Source organism: Saimiri boliviensis, chromosome 12 (genome assembly GCF_048565385.1).
Source record: "Saimiri boliviensis isolate mSaiBol1 chromosome 12, mSaiBol1.pri, whole genome shotgun sequence".
NCBI lineage: Eukaryota > Metazoa > Chordata > Mammalia > Primates > Cebidae > Saimiri > Saimiri boliviensis.
The window spans coordinates 64,830,767-64,845,533 of record NC_133460.1 but is presented as its reverse complement, the minus strand read 5'-3'; the positions used below and the strand labels follow the sequence as shown (position 1 = coordinate 64,845,533).

General features: G+C 45.7%; 1 pseudogene; it reads right to left on the bottom strand.

Moving 5' to 3' along the window:
* Positions 1-10,191: 10,191 nt before the first annotated feature.
* LOC120366088 (uncharacterized) lies at positions 10,192-10,962 on the bottom strand (annotated as a pseudogene).
* Positions 10,963-14,767: the final 3,805 nt, after the last annotated feature.

Here is a 14,767-nt window from a genome sequence, read left to right as displayed (position 1 = left end):
GGGGCAGGACAATTGCCTGAACCCAGGAGGCGGAGGTTGCGGTGAGCCGAGATCGCGCCATTGCACTCCAGCCTGGGTAACAAGAGTGAAACTCCGTCTCAAAAAAAAAAAAAAAAAAAAAAAAAAAAAGATTGGTAGAATTCAACAGTAAAGCCATGATTCTTGTCTTTTTCATTGTTGGGAGACTTTGTATTACTGCTTTAATTGCATTACTCATTATTGGCCAGTTCAGGGGTATTTATTTATTTATTTATTTATCATTCTATGTTGGGAATTTGTTATGTGTCAAGAAGTTTATTCATTTGTCCTAGATTTTTCAATTTGTTTCTATATAAATGTTTTTTGTAATCTCTTACGATACTTGGTCTTTCTGTATTATCAACTGCAATGTCTCCTTTCTTATCTCCATTTTCTTTCTGTTTTTCTTAGTCTAGTTAAAGTTTGTCAATTTTGATTTTTATTTTAAAAAAATACCTTAGCTCCTTGGTCCACTGACTTTTTGTTTATATTTTTTTCATTTCTGTTTTTAAAATTTCTTCTCTAATCATCATACTTTATTTCTACTAATTTTAGCATTTGTTTTGTTTGTTTGTTTGTTTTTCTCATTATTTGAAGTGTATCATCATCATCAGGTTGGCTATTTGGGATCTTTCTACTTTTCTGATGTTAGGCATTTATGCTATACACTTTTTCTCTTGCAGCTGTTTTTGCTTCATCTCCCAGGCTTTCTTATGTTGTGTTTCTATTGTTGTTTCCATAAAATTTTAATTTCCTTTTTATTTTTTTATTTACTTATTTTTTGTTCATGAGCGTGTATTTTAACTTCCATTTATTTTTATAGTTTTCAAAGTTCTTCCTGTTAGTACTATTCCACTGTGGTCAGAAAAGATACTTGTTATGATTTCAGTTTTTAAAAATGTGTTGTTACTTGTTTCTTGGCTGAACACAGTCTATCCTGGAGAATCATCCATGTGCTACTTAGTAGAACGTGCATTGTGCAGCTGTTGGGTGGAAAGCTGTGTAAATGTCTGTTACGTTCATTCCATATAGAGTACAGTTTAACTGATTTTTTTTCTTTTTTTTTTTTTTTTTTGGTCTGGATGATCTGTCCACTGACGATAGTGGAGTGTTGATTATACTGTAGTGTTGAAGTACTTTATTATTGTATTGCTATCAGACTCTCCTTTAAGACCTGTTAATATTTGCTGCTATATTTAGGTGCTTGAGTATTGGTTGCATATGTCCTTATGATTGTTATACTGCAGTGTTGACTTTTCTCATTATATAATTATCTTTCTTTCTTTATTTGTTTGACTTAAGATCTATTTTATCTGATATAAGTATAGCTACTTCTGCTTTTTTGTTTCCACTTCTGTGGGTTATCTTATCATCCCTTCGTTTTCAGTCTATGCATGTTTTTACTGGTGAACTGAGTTTCTTAGGGAGTGTATAGTTAAGTCTTGTCTTTTAATCCATTCAGCCACTCTGCCTTAATTGAAGAATTTAATTCATTTATATTAAAAGTCAATACTAACAGCAAAAACATACTACTGTCATTTTTTCCCTGTCATATGACCGTTTTGTCACTCTTTTATCGTTCGGTCTCTCTCTCCTCCTCCCTCTCTTCGTCCTCGCTCTCTTTCTCCCTTTCTTTTCTCCTCTTTCAATTCCTTTCTGTCTTTATTTGTAGTTTGGCAATTTTCTCTGGTAAGGTGTTTTAATTCCTTGCTTTTTATTTTTAGGGTGTCTATTCTTGATGTTTGTTTTCTGGTTATCATGAAGCTAAACGACGTAATCGTAACTATTTTAAACTGAATAAAATTTAACTTTGACATCAAAGAACAAATAGAGAGAAATAAAAAAAAAGAAACTAAAAACATTTACCCCTGTAACTCTATCCCCATCACACACACACACACACACACACACACACACACACACACACACTTTGACATTTGGATATCTTTCGATATCTTTTTATATTGCCTATCTCTTTAAAAATTGTTGGATTATTATTATTTTAGTAATTTTGTATTTTACCCTTCTTATTAGAGATATAGGTTGCCCATTCCCCACAACTACAATACTATTTTAAATTTATTTATATACTTACTTTTATTAATAAAATTTATACATTCAGATGTTTTCTTATTATATGTTTGCATTATTTTCTTTCAGACTGATGAACTTCCTGTAGCATTTCTTGTAAAACAAGTTTGGTAGTGATACATTTCCTAAGCTTTTATTTCTCCTGGAAAGTACTTACCTCTCTTTTATTTTTTAAGGATCTACCTGTTGGGTGTGGTTTTTTTTTTTCATTGGTATTGTTTTTCTTAAGCATTCTGAATATGTCATTCCACTTTCCCCATGTGAGGGAGGCCCTCAGTGTGTTAAATTTTTGCTGAGAGTGCTGTTTCCTGATAGGTGGAAGGGCTTCTGTATGTTGTGTGATTCACTTATCCTGCTAATTTATGGTATCCTTTCTGTCCTTGACATTTGGAGTTGGATTATTTATGCCTTAGCCTAGTCTGATTTGGCTTGAGTCTACTTGATGATCTTTGGTCTTTGTGTACATGGATATTTATATATTTCTTTTGAATTGAAAAGCTTTCTGTTATGATCTATTTGCTTTTGACGATTTCTCTTCTTTCTCTTGAGGACCAACGACTCTTACCTTTGCTTTTCTGATGCAATCCCAGAGATCCTCTATGCTTTTTTTATTCTTTTATTCTTTTTTCTCCTATTATGTATTTCAAATGGCCTGTCAGCTCACTGATTATTTCCTCTGTTTGATCAGTTCTGCTGTTGAGATCTTCTCATGAATTTTTCCATTCATCCATTCTATTTTTCAGCTTTGAGGTTTCTGTGGTCTTTTCAGATTATTTCAATCTCCTTGATAAGTTTCTTTGATAAATTTCTGAATTACTTCTGTGTATATTTTTAGTTTTATTGAGTTTCCTCAAAACAGTTATTTTTACTTCCTGTGTGACAAGTTTTACATCTTTATCTCTCCTGAGTTAGTCACGGGTGACTTATTTATTGCTTGGTGCAGTCATATTTCCTTGAATGTTCTTAATGCTTTTAGGCCTGTGTTCATGCCTGGAAATTGAGTAAGTGGGTTTTTTTCCAGTCTTTGCAGGCTGGACTTGTTTATTCCTGTTATTCTTTAGACAGTCTTCCAGAAATGCTAATGTTATTGACTGGTTGAATTCCCTAAGCCTGTGGTCACTGCAGCTGTTTCAGCACCAGGGCATCCTAAGCTCAGATTCACTGTGACTCTTGGAGACTAAGGTTCAGGCTGGAAGGTTCCAGGTCCCACTGAGGGTCTGTGGGAGAACTGGTGGGTTATCATTAAAGGCTTTGAGCAGCTTCCTGGAGAGGCTGCTAGTGAGAAGCATTTTAATCAGAAGACAGAGACAGGGTCAGCAGACACCAGGCACAGAGTGACAATGGTGTAGTTAGCTCAATGTTAGAAGCACGGATAGACCTACATTTAAAGCACAGCTACCATTTGCGGCCTGCTGATTGTGAGCACATTGTAGAACATCCCTGTGCCTGTTTTCTATTCTGAAAAATGGGTCTAGTGAGAAAAGCTTCCCTTTTTAATCACATAAAATAAAGCATGCAGAGGAGTTAACTCAGGGCCACTGAGTACTCAGAAAACCAGAGAGAGATCAGCTTGCCCAAGTAGGTGGCAAAGAGTGGGGAGATCGGGTGAGGCTGGGGCAGGAAGTAGGTCAGCCTGCCAGAGCCCCAAAACAAGTACAGGGCAAGAGTGAGCTCCTCATTCTGAATTCTCAAGGCACACAGGCGTGCAGGGGCTGTGGGGCAACACATCAGGGCTGCTTCTGTTCCCCCGGTTCTCTCTATATTTGATGTGGTCCCGGGGCTCTCTCCCTGTGTTTCTTCTCTGTCCTGCTTTCATCCTGGCTGCCCTCCCAGGAACTACTCTGTGGCCGTGGTCCCGTAACTCTCTAGGTGACTGTAGGCCTATTAATAACTCCTCTGAAATCCAGTCCACCATTTGTGCAGAGCTCTGAGCTTAGAAACCTCATCCTCCTGGGGCTAGAGAGGGGGCTGAAGGGAGCTAACGGTGCAGTGGCGGCTTTCCCTGGGGCTGCAACTCCAGGGCCCACCCTGGTGGTATTTGCTGATCTTGTTCTTTCTTTTGAGTCTCTGGGGTTCGTGGGTGTGATTTGCCTCCACAGATGGGCTGAGCCACAGGTGAGTGCCCTAAACAGTCACAGAAATGGGTCCCCCTGAGGGTGGAGCTGTATTCTACCCTCAGTGTCCCAGGACACCGCACACCTGTTCCTGTCTGTTCTGGCTCGCGTATCCCATGGGAAAGGTATGTAGAAATTGCTGGATACAAAAGGGCTAAAAACAAGCCATAGGAAATGTATTTACACAGCACAGTAGTTTTCAGTCCTTACTCTACATTTGAATCAGTAATTGAGCTTTTCAAAAACGTCTATACCCTGTGTCACCTTGCAAAGATTTGGATTGATTTGATGGTGCGGGAGACAGGCGTGTCACTCACGTCAGGAGGGCCGGGGCACAGCTGCTTGCCGGACGGAGGTTGGGAAGTATTGGTTCACCAGCTGCCACCTCCACCAGTCACTGCCGAATCCAAGCGATCGTCACTTGGCTTCTGGGTCTCAGAAGGCTGTGGCAAATGGCCGTTTGGCTGCCTGAGCTGGCATTTTTGCAGCCTCTTTGGGGCTCCTGTACGGGAGGGCTTCCCTGAGTTGCTTTAGGAACGTTTTCCCCTCAGTCTGCCTCCTGCTTAAGAGCAGAGCCTTTCCGTGGAGATCTGGCTGGACTCCCTGGCATCCAGCTTGTCCTGTGATGTCTGGGTCTGAGGATGTGTAGAGGGGTCTTCTTTTCATAGAGGTCAGCCCAGCCGAGGGAGTTAGAGTAAAGCATGCCAATCCCTGGAGGTGATGAGAAGCTGCTTTTATCAGCCTCCAAGGGAGCCTGGGACAGGGTCAGGCAAGGTCACAGGGAGAGGCTGACTTGGGCCTTGTGGACTGCAGGCTCTGTCAAGTGAATGGGTGGAGGGAATGGCATGCCAGAAAGAGGGAACAGCACGAGCAAAGATGTGCAGCTGGGGCCTCTGCGGCCCTTTGGGAATGAAAGCCCCTTGGTTCAGTTCTGTTGGAACAGGAGGTGTGCATGGGGAGGGGCGATGGGGAATGTGGCTGGACTTGGAAGCAGAAGGTGTGGAATCGTCTTGTATTTGGGGTTGGCCTTAGGACTTTATCCTGGAGATACTGGGATTGGGCTGGGCAGGCTTCTTGCCAGGGACTGAGGCTTCTGATGATGAGGGTATGGTAAGCCCTGGAGTGAACCTCACCTCTCCAAACCAGAACTGGGGTGGGGTTTCCAGAAAGAGGGGACCCTTTCCCAGCTCCTCCTCCATATAGCCTGCCCTTGATTTTTGACATAGAGGACCCACTCTGACCTATGGTCATTGTTTTCTTCCATCCCTTGTCGGTCCAATAACGTGGACCATGGGTCCCTAAATGTGGCGCTGGGTCCATTGGGCTGTGCTTGCCACAGAGGAAGCTGGATTAAGAGATTGGGCCTGGCTAGGTGGGCTGAGGGCAGTTGGGCACCTAGGGTCCAGAGCTGAGATATAGAGTGGGGTAGGCCAGGTCTGAGTCCCTGCTGAGGCCTGGGGCATTCATTCAACGTCTCTGGACCATGGTGTCTCCATGGTAGAGTGAGGATCATAATAGGATCTTCCTCCAGTAGCTATTAGGCCTAGAGGACATTTAACCTCAGGGGGCTTATGGGAAGAAATGCAAAACTCATAGTTCTGAGAAGAGGCCACAGTAGACCCGGGTCAGGGAGGGACGGGTGAGGCTGGGAAGGTCCCTAGGAGTGGATCAGACTGGACTGGCCAGGACACAGAGAAAGGGAGGGGGCTGACGGGAAGGAGCGGTGTTCCGCTCCATTAGACCCCCTAGGGACAACCACGTCCTCGTCCTGGAAACTTTCCAGGTGCTGTGTTGTGTGGCCACAGATACTTTGTAGAAGTGACGGTGTTAAGGAGCCTGAGGTGGAAGATTATCCTGGGTTATCTGGATGGTCCAAGGTGGGATCTTTCTAAGATAAGGAGGGAGGCAGGAGGATCAGAGTGAAAAAAAGAAGTGGGGATGGAGGGAGAGAGAGTGGGAGATAGAGGAGGAGCAGGAGAGAGGTTTGATACGCAGTTGGCTTTGAAGTTGGAGGAAGGGGCCGTGAGCTAAGAAAGGTGAATGTTCTTGAGAAGATGGAGACGTCCTGGAAACAGACTGTCCCCAGAGCCTCCAGAAGGAGCCCAGCCCGGCTGGCACTGTGATTTTAGCCCCTCAGTCCTCAATGCACACATCTGCCCTCCAGACCTGTGAGAGAATCAATGTGTGTTGTTTGAATCCATAAAACTAGCACTAATTTCTTACAGCAGCCACAGGAGCTGAGGGAGAGATTCACCCAGGACACCCCACCACCCCTCCCCAGCCCCACCCACAGTGACAGAGACCTGACCTAAAAACAATGCTCCCCAAAGATGGCCAGTGACTGTGCCACACACTTGACAGAATGCCCCCATCTGGCTCCCATGTGGCAGAGTGCGGGCATGCGTGGGAAGCAGCCCAGGGGTCTGGGGATGCCCAAGGTAGGGGGGCATAAGGCAGGGGTGGGAGTGGCTTTGGGCATGTAGTGGGTGCAGGGGCTGTGGTTTTATGTCAAGATCCTACCCTGGATCTGGGGACAGAAACTGACCTGTTGGGCAACCCTGGGACAAATCAGGTTCTTATTGCTATGTCTTCTCCAAGGGTGAGTTCAGGCCTCTGTCACTGGGGGTGTGGCTGCGGACGGGCCATGGGATATCCTGGGTGAGTCTCTTCCTCAGCTCGCGTGTCTGCTGTAATAAATGACTCTCCAATCTTGTCCCTGTGGTTACAGGGACAGGCACTGGCATGCATTGACATGCCGCTTCCTGTAGGAGCGCTGATTAGCACTTCCCCTGAGCTGGGTTGTGTTCATTACCACGCCCTGAGGCTACTCAGCATCACCTGCTTGCCAGTGCTCAGCTGCCCTCAGTGCTGAGACCTTGGGTAAAACACGACCTCTCTTTTAACTATGTTGAGTCTCATAGTCTCAACATCGAGAACACAAGCTTCCCTCCAGCAAAGGGTTTGTTGCATCTTAGAGAATGACGAAGCAACGATTTCTCTCGTTGCACTGGTTAAGAAACTCACAGCTTATCTTTTGCAAGCGTCTTCAGCCTCCTGCAGGCTTTTTGTGTGCGTTTCCTTCCCGGCTTCCTCCATTCCTCTTTTATGCCTGATTCTGCCGTTGGGTGAAGCATCAAGGTGGGCCTCCCATTTTAGAGCTCCAGGACCACAAGAAAAGTCAGTGGTGCTGGAGCGTCCTGACGGTACAGCCCTCAGGTGGGGAGGGGTGAGGGTGGGCAGGAACTTCGGTGGAAAGAGAAGGAAGAGGGCAGCAAGGCCAGAAGCAGAAAGGCGCCAGACCCGGAACAGGGTTTCCAGGCTGAGGAAAGAGGGTGCAGCGCAGATCGGCAGAGAGTCCCAACCCGGGCAGAGAAAGAGGCATCACCTGGAGGCTCAGACAAGAACAGCTTCTTCCAGAAGGAGGCAGAGAATAGGGAGATGGTCTGGGAAGAGGAAGGGGAAAGGGAGAGGCAAGAACTGGTGTTCAGCAAGCAGACTCCTCCTGCCTTGGCCTGTTTTCCTGGGGAGATGCTCTAGGGAGGCTGTGAGCCTCTCTCTCGGGGTGACTTTGTCACTGGGTGCCAGAATTTCCTCCACCCCACACTGAGAAGCTGGGGGAAGTGTCAGCTTATAAGAGAGATAAGGAATAAAATGGTGCAGGATTTCTGGTTGACAAAGATGATATTTATTGACTGTTTATTGGGTGAAGGGAGAAGGGCTGGCTGACCCATGATTACAGGGGAGACCACTGCCCCGGGATCCTCAGCTCCAGGCCCTTGTGGATGGGGGAGAACCAGGGACCTACGAACATGCTTCAGAGGCCATGGGCTTCTCCAGGATGCTCCCTTCATGTGTGACCTGACAGCTGTAGCTGCTGTGGGACCTCCACTGTTCAGGCATCAGGCTCAGGGAGCTGCTGGCCATAGACTTGTTGTTGCTCCATTTGGAGGGCTCCGTGGTCTAAAGCCCTTGGGTCACAGGGGTGCCATCTACCTTCACAGGCCACCATCGTGTTGCCCAGGTGGCAGTCACTCATCAGACGCAGTGTGGGCTGGTTGGTTTTGAGCTTCTCAGAGGAAGGTGGGAAGACAGTGACCAAAGGGGCAGCCTTGGGCTGACAAGTGGGGACAGAGAAGGGGGTGAGAGGTGGCAGAGGAGAATCAGAGTGGTGTGTAGTCCCCCATCTAGTCTCTGTGACGGTTGACGATGTGGTTGTTTGGCTCACCCAGGGGACTTTCTCTCTTCTTTCTTCTTCTTTTGAGGGCAGACAGCCTTTCACTTTTCCAAGAGCACTTCCAAAGTCACCTCTCCCAAGTGACCTGGCCCAGGGCCCCCTTCTGTAGCCTCAGTTTTCTCATGTGTACACAGGGTAGCCAGTACCTGGAGCCTCCCGTGTGAACTGTGAGCCACCTACCCTGCAGGATGGTTCTGGCAGCGTGTTGACAGGCTCGGAGGCTGTGCCCAGGGCCTGATGTAGCCTGGAGCCTCCGATCCCCTCAGACACCATTCTCTATCCCCACCTAGGGGATCTACCACGGAGAAGGAGAAGCAGCTCCCAGCCCTAGCCAAACCGAGTCAAGGCTTCAGTACCTGGCTGTGTCCGTCTGTTGCAACCTGAAGGTGGCTATTCCTGCTATTAGTCCCTTCTCTGCCGGTTACCCCAAGACCAACCTGCCTCTGCCAGATCTCACAGAGAGAAGTAGAGGTCAGCGCTTAAGGTTGGGAGTGCAGAGGAGAAGAATCCCCAGGGGGAGAAAGCAAACTTTCTTGAGAGAGCAGAGGGTGGGGGAGGCTGGGGAACATTGTGAGAGCCGCATATCCAGGATGGTGGACTGGGTCCTGATGCTGGACACATGACTGAGGCTCGGATTGAATCCTGTGAGGTCAGCACCTGGGGCCAGCGTGGGGGCAGGGCTGGAGCAGCAAGATGCTGGGTGTTGACAGGCACATCTGCAGAGGATGAGGATGCAAACTAGGCGCAGGGCAGGGAGGGGACAGACCACTGCGGATGTCCCTGTGCCTGTCTCCTGTATGAGGCAGGTGACACTCACAGTCTTGGAGTCACCCCGGTGTGTTCACCCACTCTCTGAGGCTGTCTGTGCTGATGGCAAGGCTGGCCACAGTAGTTTCCAGCAACTCCTTGAGTGACGTGCCAGCTAAAACAGCTGTGCAGTGTGGCAGAGAAGTCCTCAGCAAGCTCGGACCTGCCTGACCTCACCTGGCCTTATTTTAAGGGCTTCTTAGTCTTTGTTCCACACAAGTGTCCCCAGTTAACTCAGGACCAAGATACTGGGTAATTCATGACTCAAGTAGAAACTCCTATGTTCTAATTTCCAACCATGGTGAGGCATCTCAATCTCACTTTGTTCATGAAGCCTTCTCTCTTCTCACAGTCCACTTTTTCTGTCTGTCCACCCATCCATCCATTTGTTCATTCATCCATCTATCCATCCATCCATACACACATACATCTATCCATCCATCCATCCATCCATCCATCCATCCATCCATCCCATTCATTCTGTCTGTGCATCCATTTGTCCATCAGTCTGTCTGTTCATCTGTCTGCCATCCATCATCCATCCATCCATCCATCATCCATCCATCCATAAGTCCATTCTCACTGTGCCAGACACTGTTTCTCATGGTGGGGACATGGCTGAGTCAAGGCCAGCAAGACCTCCTTATGGTCCAATCTGAGTTCCCTCTTGGGTTCCTGCAATACCTGGTGTCTCTGCAGGATGTGACGTGCAGGTACAGTTTATTCTTCACAACAGAGAAATACAAAGAGCAGAGGATTTGTAATTCCTTTGTTTCTTGCCCCCTTTAGTGTTTTCCCCCAACATTTGATTTTCATTTGCTCCCCACCCCCTTTTTTTAATAGAATGCAAACTTCCTTCCTGAAGTGTCTGAGGGGCACCTGCCCTCACCTCCCTGCCTCCGAGATGCAGACTGAGAAGCCAACAGATTGTTTTTTCTTTTTTAATAAGGTAACTAGTTCTAAATATGGTGGCCTGGAGGTCCCATAGAAAAAGCAAAGGGGTGTTAACAGTATGTATAACAGCGTATTTACAGGGAGTAACATGCGGACAAAAAGCTACAATACTGAGTATCAGACGACGCAAGTCAAACAAAGGGCTGGGGGTGGGGGCAGAGGATCCCATGGGAAAAGAAACCCCAGGAAACGTTAAACTGGTAAATCAATGGCGAGTTAAGGCTTAAAAAGTGTATAAAAATAACACAGTTAATATTCAAAACGGAACTCCGGATACAGAATATATAGATGAGTTTCTGTCTAGTTTTCTTTTTTTTCCCGGGGGGATGTGGGGGGCTTCTCCGGGCTCTGTACATGGTTCCTATATACACGGACACGCATGGCTTTCAGATTGGGGTGTGTCTGTGGGGGCTGGGGTTAGGGTCTGCTCCTGGGACTCACCTCCCCGAGGATCCCTTCCCTGCTGAGAGGCCTAGGGCCTGGGCTGGGGATTACTACTACACCGCAGGGAAGACAAATAACCCCTCCCTGGGCACTGCCCCCATCTGGAGGAAATTCTGGAGGGAGGTCCCAGCCCCAGGCCCACTCCCTCTCCATCCCCCTGCCCACAGTCTGGGATGGTGGGAGAGGTAGCCGAAAGGTTTCCTGGCCAGCACCGAGGTAGACTGGGATGGTCTTCAGGGCAGCAGGAGAGGGCCAGGTCTTACCCAGCCCATCCCCACCCCATTTCCCTGGGCCCGCCCACCACCCAGCCCATCACTGCACCCTTTGGTCCTGTGGATCTCCTACCCCTCTCATTTCTGCCTCCTGAAACTGCTGCACCCCTCTGCTCAGTGATGCCCAGGGCACAGCTCGAGAGGTGCGAGCCTGGTGCTCAGGGGCAAAGGGCTCACTCCGGCTGCTTCCTGCCCCTCCCACCTGGGGGTCCACTTTGCAGTCCAGAAACCCAGGCCTGAGCCTTCCCTCAAGACCTGAGGCCATGGCAAGAGAAGGTCCCACACTGCCCTCTGCTTCTCTGCGTCCATCTGTCCGATTCTTTAAATTTCTCGGTCTTAGCAGCACCAACTTCCTGGCCAATAAATATCTTTTCTGTTATTTCCAAAACAAACTTAAAAAACAAACAAACAAAAAAAAGAAAAACAGTGAAGCAAGTGAAGGGTGGGGAACAAAAAGAAAACTCAACAGAGAGGTTCAAAGTGCTCTGACCCTTCTTTACAGTATCTCTTTTCCCTTTGGTGTCTGAGACTTCCCTCTCCTTCTCCACTGGCATCCCTTTCTCCCTAGTCCGTGCTCATCTGCTGCCCCTCCGGACCCCCACCCAGATGTCTTTCTTGGCCATCTTCACACTCTGTGGACCCCCACTACTGCCCACATAGTTAAGCTGGACTCTATCTCAGCTTCAAGCCCTCTCAGCTCCACCTCCATTGCCTACTGACCATGTCCAGTGGGCTGCCCAAGGGGATTCTCAAACTAATCACATCCAGAAGAGACTGACCACCTTCCTCCAACCCAGCTCTTTTTCTGTCTTCACCTCATCTCAATGACCATGGTTGCTCTCAGCATCCCTGGCTAGAAACATGGAGTTATTCCAGACTCAGTCACCTCGCCTCCTTCGCTGAAAGGCTTCTGTGTCCTTAGATGTGGCATCTAAATCTCTCTTTTAAAGCTAAAACAAGGGTCAACATAATTAAGACACTACAAAACCACTTTCAAAGAGTCTGAAACCAGAAGAAGCTCAGAGTTTGCCTTTGTCGATTTTATTCTTAAATTCTCCTTGGTACAAGGATATTGCATTGAGTTGGGGCTTCCTGGGTGCAAGTATCTCTGCCAGAGGCTGGCCATAGCATTTCTACCTTAGAAGTGCTTCAAGAAGCCGGGCGCGGTGGCTCAAGCCTGTAATCCCAGCACTTTGGGAGGCCGAGGCGGGTGGATCACAAGGTCAAGAGATCGAGACCATCCTGGTCAACATGGTGAAACCCTGTCTCTACTAAAGATACAAAAAAGTAGCTGGGCATGGTGGCATATGCCTGTAATCCAAGCTACTCAGGAGGCTGAGGCAGGAGAATTGCCTGAACCCAGGAGGCGGAGGTTGCGGTGAGCCGAGATCGCGCCATTGCACTCCAGCCTGGGTAACAAGAGTGAAACTCCGTCTCAAAAAAAAAAAAAAAAAAAAGTGCTCCAAGAAACAGTGGTTGGCTGGTGATGCAAATATAAGGTTTTTGTTTACTTTCAAAAAACCTTTATTCTTTTAGAATTACGAGAATATAATGTATAAAAGTTAAGTACTATGTAAGTACACTTAAAAGTGCAGTATTTATTTCTCTGTCCCTCCCCTGCCGTGTAAAGCCCCATTACATTACGTTTATTTTGGTGAAATATACATAACTAACATAAAACTTGCCACTTTAAACATTTTTAAGTGTATGCTACAGTGCTGCTAAATACATTCACATTGTTTCCCAACCATCGACCACCATTCATCTCCAGAGATTTTTCAGCTTTCCAAACAGAAACTCTAGACCCATTAAGGAAAAGCTCCCTGTTCTCTCTCCCCTCTGCCTGGGAACTTTTACCGTAATTTTTGTCCGTGGTACTTCACATAAGTGGAATCATAGGATGTGTATTTGTTTTTCTTTTTGTATCTGGCTTATTTCACATAGAAAATTCATGTTGTAGAAGACTTTTGAAATTAATTTTTGATTAACAATTGCAACCTATTAAGACTTATTAAAAAGTAATACAGGCTAGGCATGGTGGCACATGCCTGTAGTTTGGTTACTTGGGAGGATAAGAAGGGAGGATCACTTGAACCCAGGATTTCAAGGCCAGCCTTGGCAACACAGTGAGACCCTGCCTCTCCAAGAATAAATAAACAAATAAAAACAAAACACCAAAAGTTATACCAAATCTTTCTCAAAAGCAAATAATAAAATGACTCTTAATAAGCTCTGAATAGAAGAATTATTTACATGATAGGTGATATTTACCAGATCTCTACAGGAATAATCAGTCTTCATAGTGAAACATTACATGCATTCTCATTACAGTCTGAAAACAAGGCCGGGCATTCTTTGAATTGTTATAATTAGTATTATTCTGGAAGTTCTAGTCAATGCATTAAGATAAGAATAAAACTAAGCATATCAAAATTATTATTAAAGTGAATGGTACGAGATGTTGTGGCTTGCTCATGTAATCCCAGAACATTTGAAGGCCAAGGTGGGAGGATCACTGGAGGCTGGGAGTTCAAAACCAGCCTGGACCGCAGAGTGAGATCCCGTCTCTAAAAAAGTAAAAATAAGCATTAGCCTGTCATGGACTTGTAGCTGTAGTCTCAGCTACTTTGGAGGCCAAGAGGACAGGATTGCTTTAGCCTGGAGTTTGATTCCAGTCTGGGCAACAGAGTGAAACATAATATCGAAAATAATTTTTTAAAACAGAAAAAAAAGACAAACAACCGCTTAGAAATGCAGGCCAAATACAGGAATAGACAGTCCGCAGAAGGAATACAGTCAATATAAATGTAAAAAACAAATCTCAGATTTACTAGTAAAGAAACACACATGCAACATGCACAAATCAGCTTCAGTTTTGCAGTATATGCCTTATCTTGTTTTGTATCTACCCATCACCATGGCATTATCCCCTTTGGGTTATTTCAGAAGAAATCCCAAACATTATTACTTCATTTTATCCATAATATTTCTCAGTTTTAAATGTTTTGAAGAGACCGGGTCTTGTTCTGTTGCCTAGACTGGAAGGCACCGGTGCAATCCCAGCTCACTGCAGCCTTGACCGCCTGGGTTCAGTCAATCCTCCCACCGCAGTCTCCCAAGTAGCTGGGACTGTGGGCACATGCCGCCACAGTGGGCAACATTTTAAAATTTTTCTTGTAGTGTTGGGGTGTTGCAATGTTGCCCAGGCTAGTCTTGAACTCCTGTGCTCAAATGATCCTTTCCCTTTCGCTACTCAAAGCGCTGGGATTACAAGTGTGAGCCGCTGTACCTGACCCAGAATAGTTCTATAAGGTTTATAAAGACTGTAACACAAAAACTCTTTTTTTTCTAGATAACACCATTTCTATCATCTATGTGATGGTAACCTGTGCCCATGTTCCAGCAATTCCATTTTAGGAATTAACCCTGAAGAAATCCTTCCATTAGTGTCTGAAGGTCAAGTTCAAGAATATTCAGTGCAGTATTAATTAAAATTTCAAAAATTAGACAAAAACCCTAAATGTCTCTAAATGGTACAGTAGTAAAATTTGTGACATATTTATATCATGCTATATTATATAGCCATACAAGGCATGAGGTTGGCATTCATATACTGACATAAAAAATGTCAATGGTATATTAAATTTAAAAGAAAAACATCAATATGTAATATGGAAGAATTTAAATAGTTTAGAAAAATTAAAAAATATATATATCTTTTAGGAAAATAAATGGAGTATACATATTAGAAATACTCTAGTAGGAAACATTCATCTGTCAACAATAGTTAAATCTGGTATGGGATAGTGGAAAGAAGGCTTTATTATTAAAGT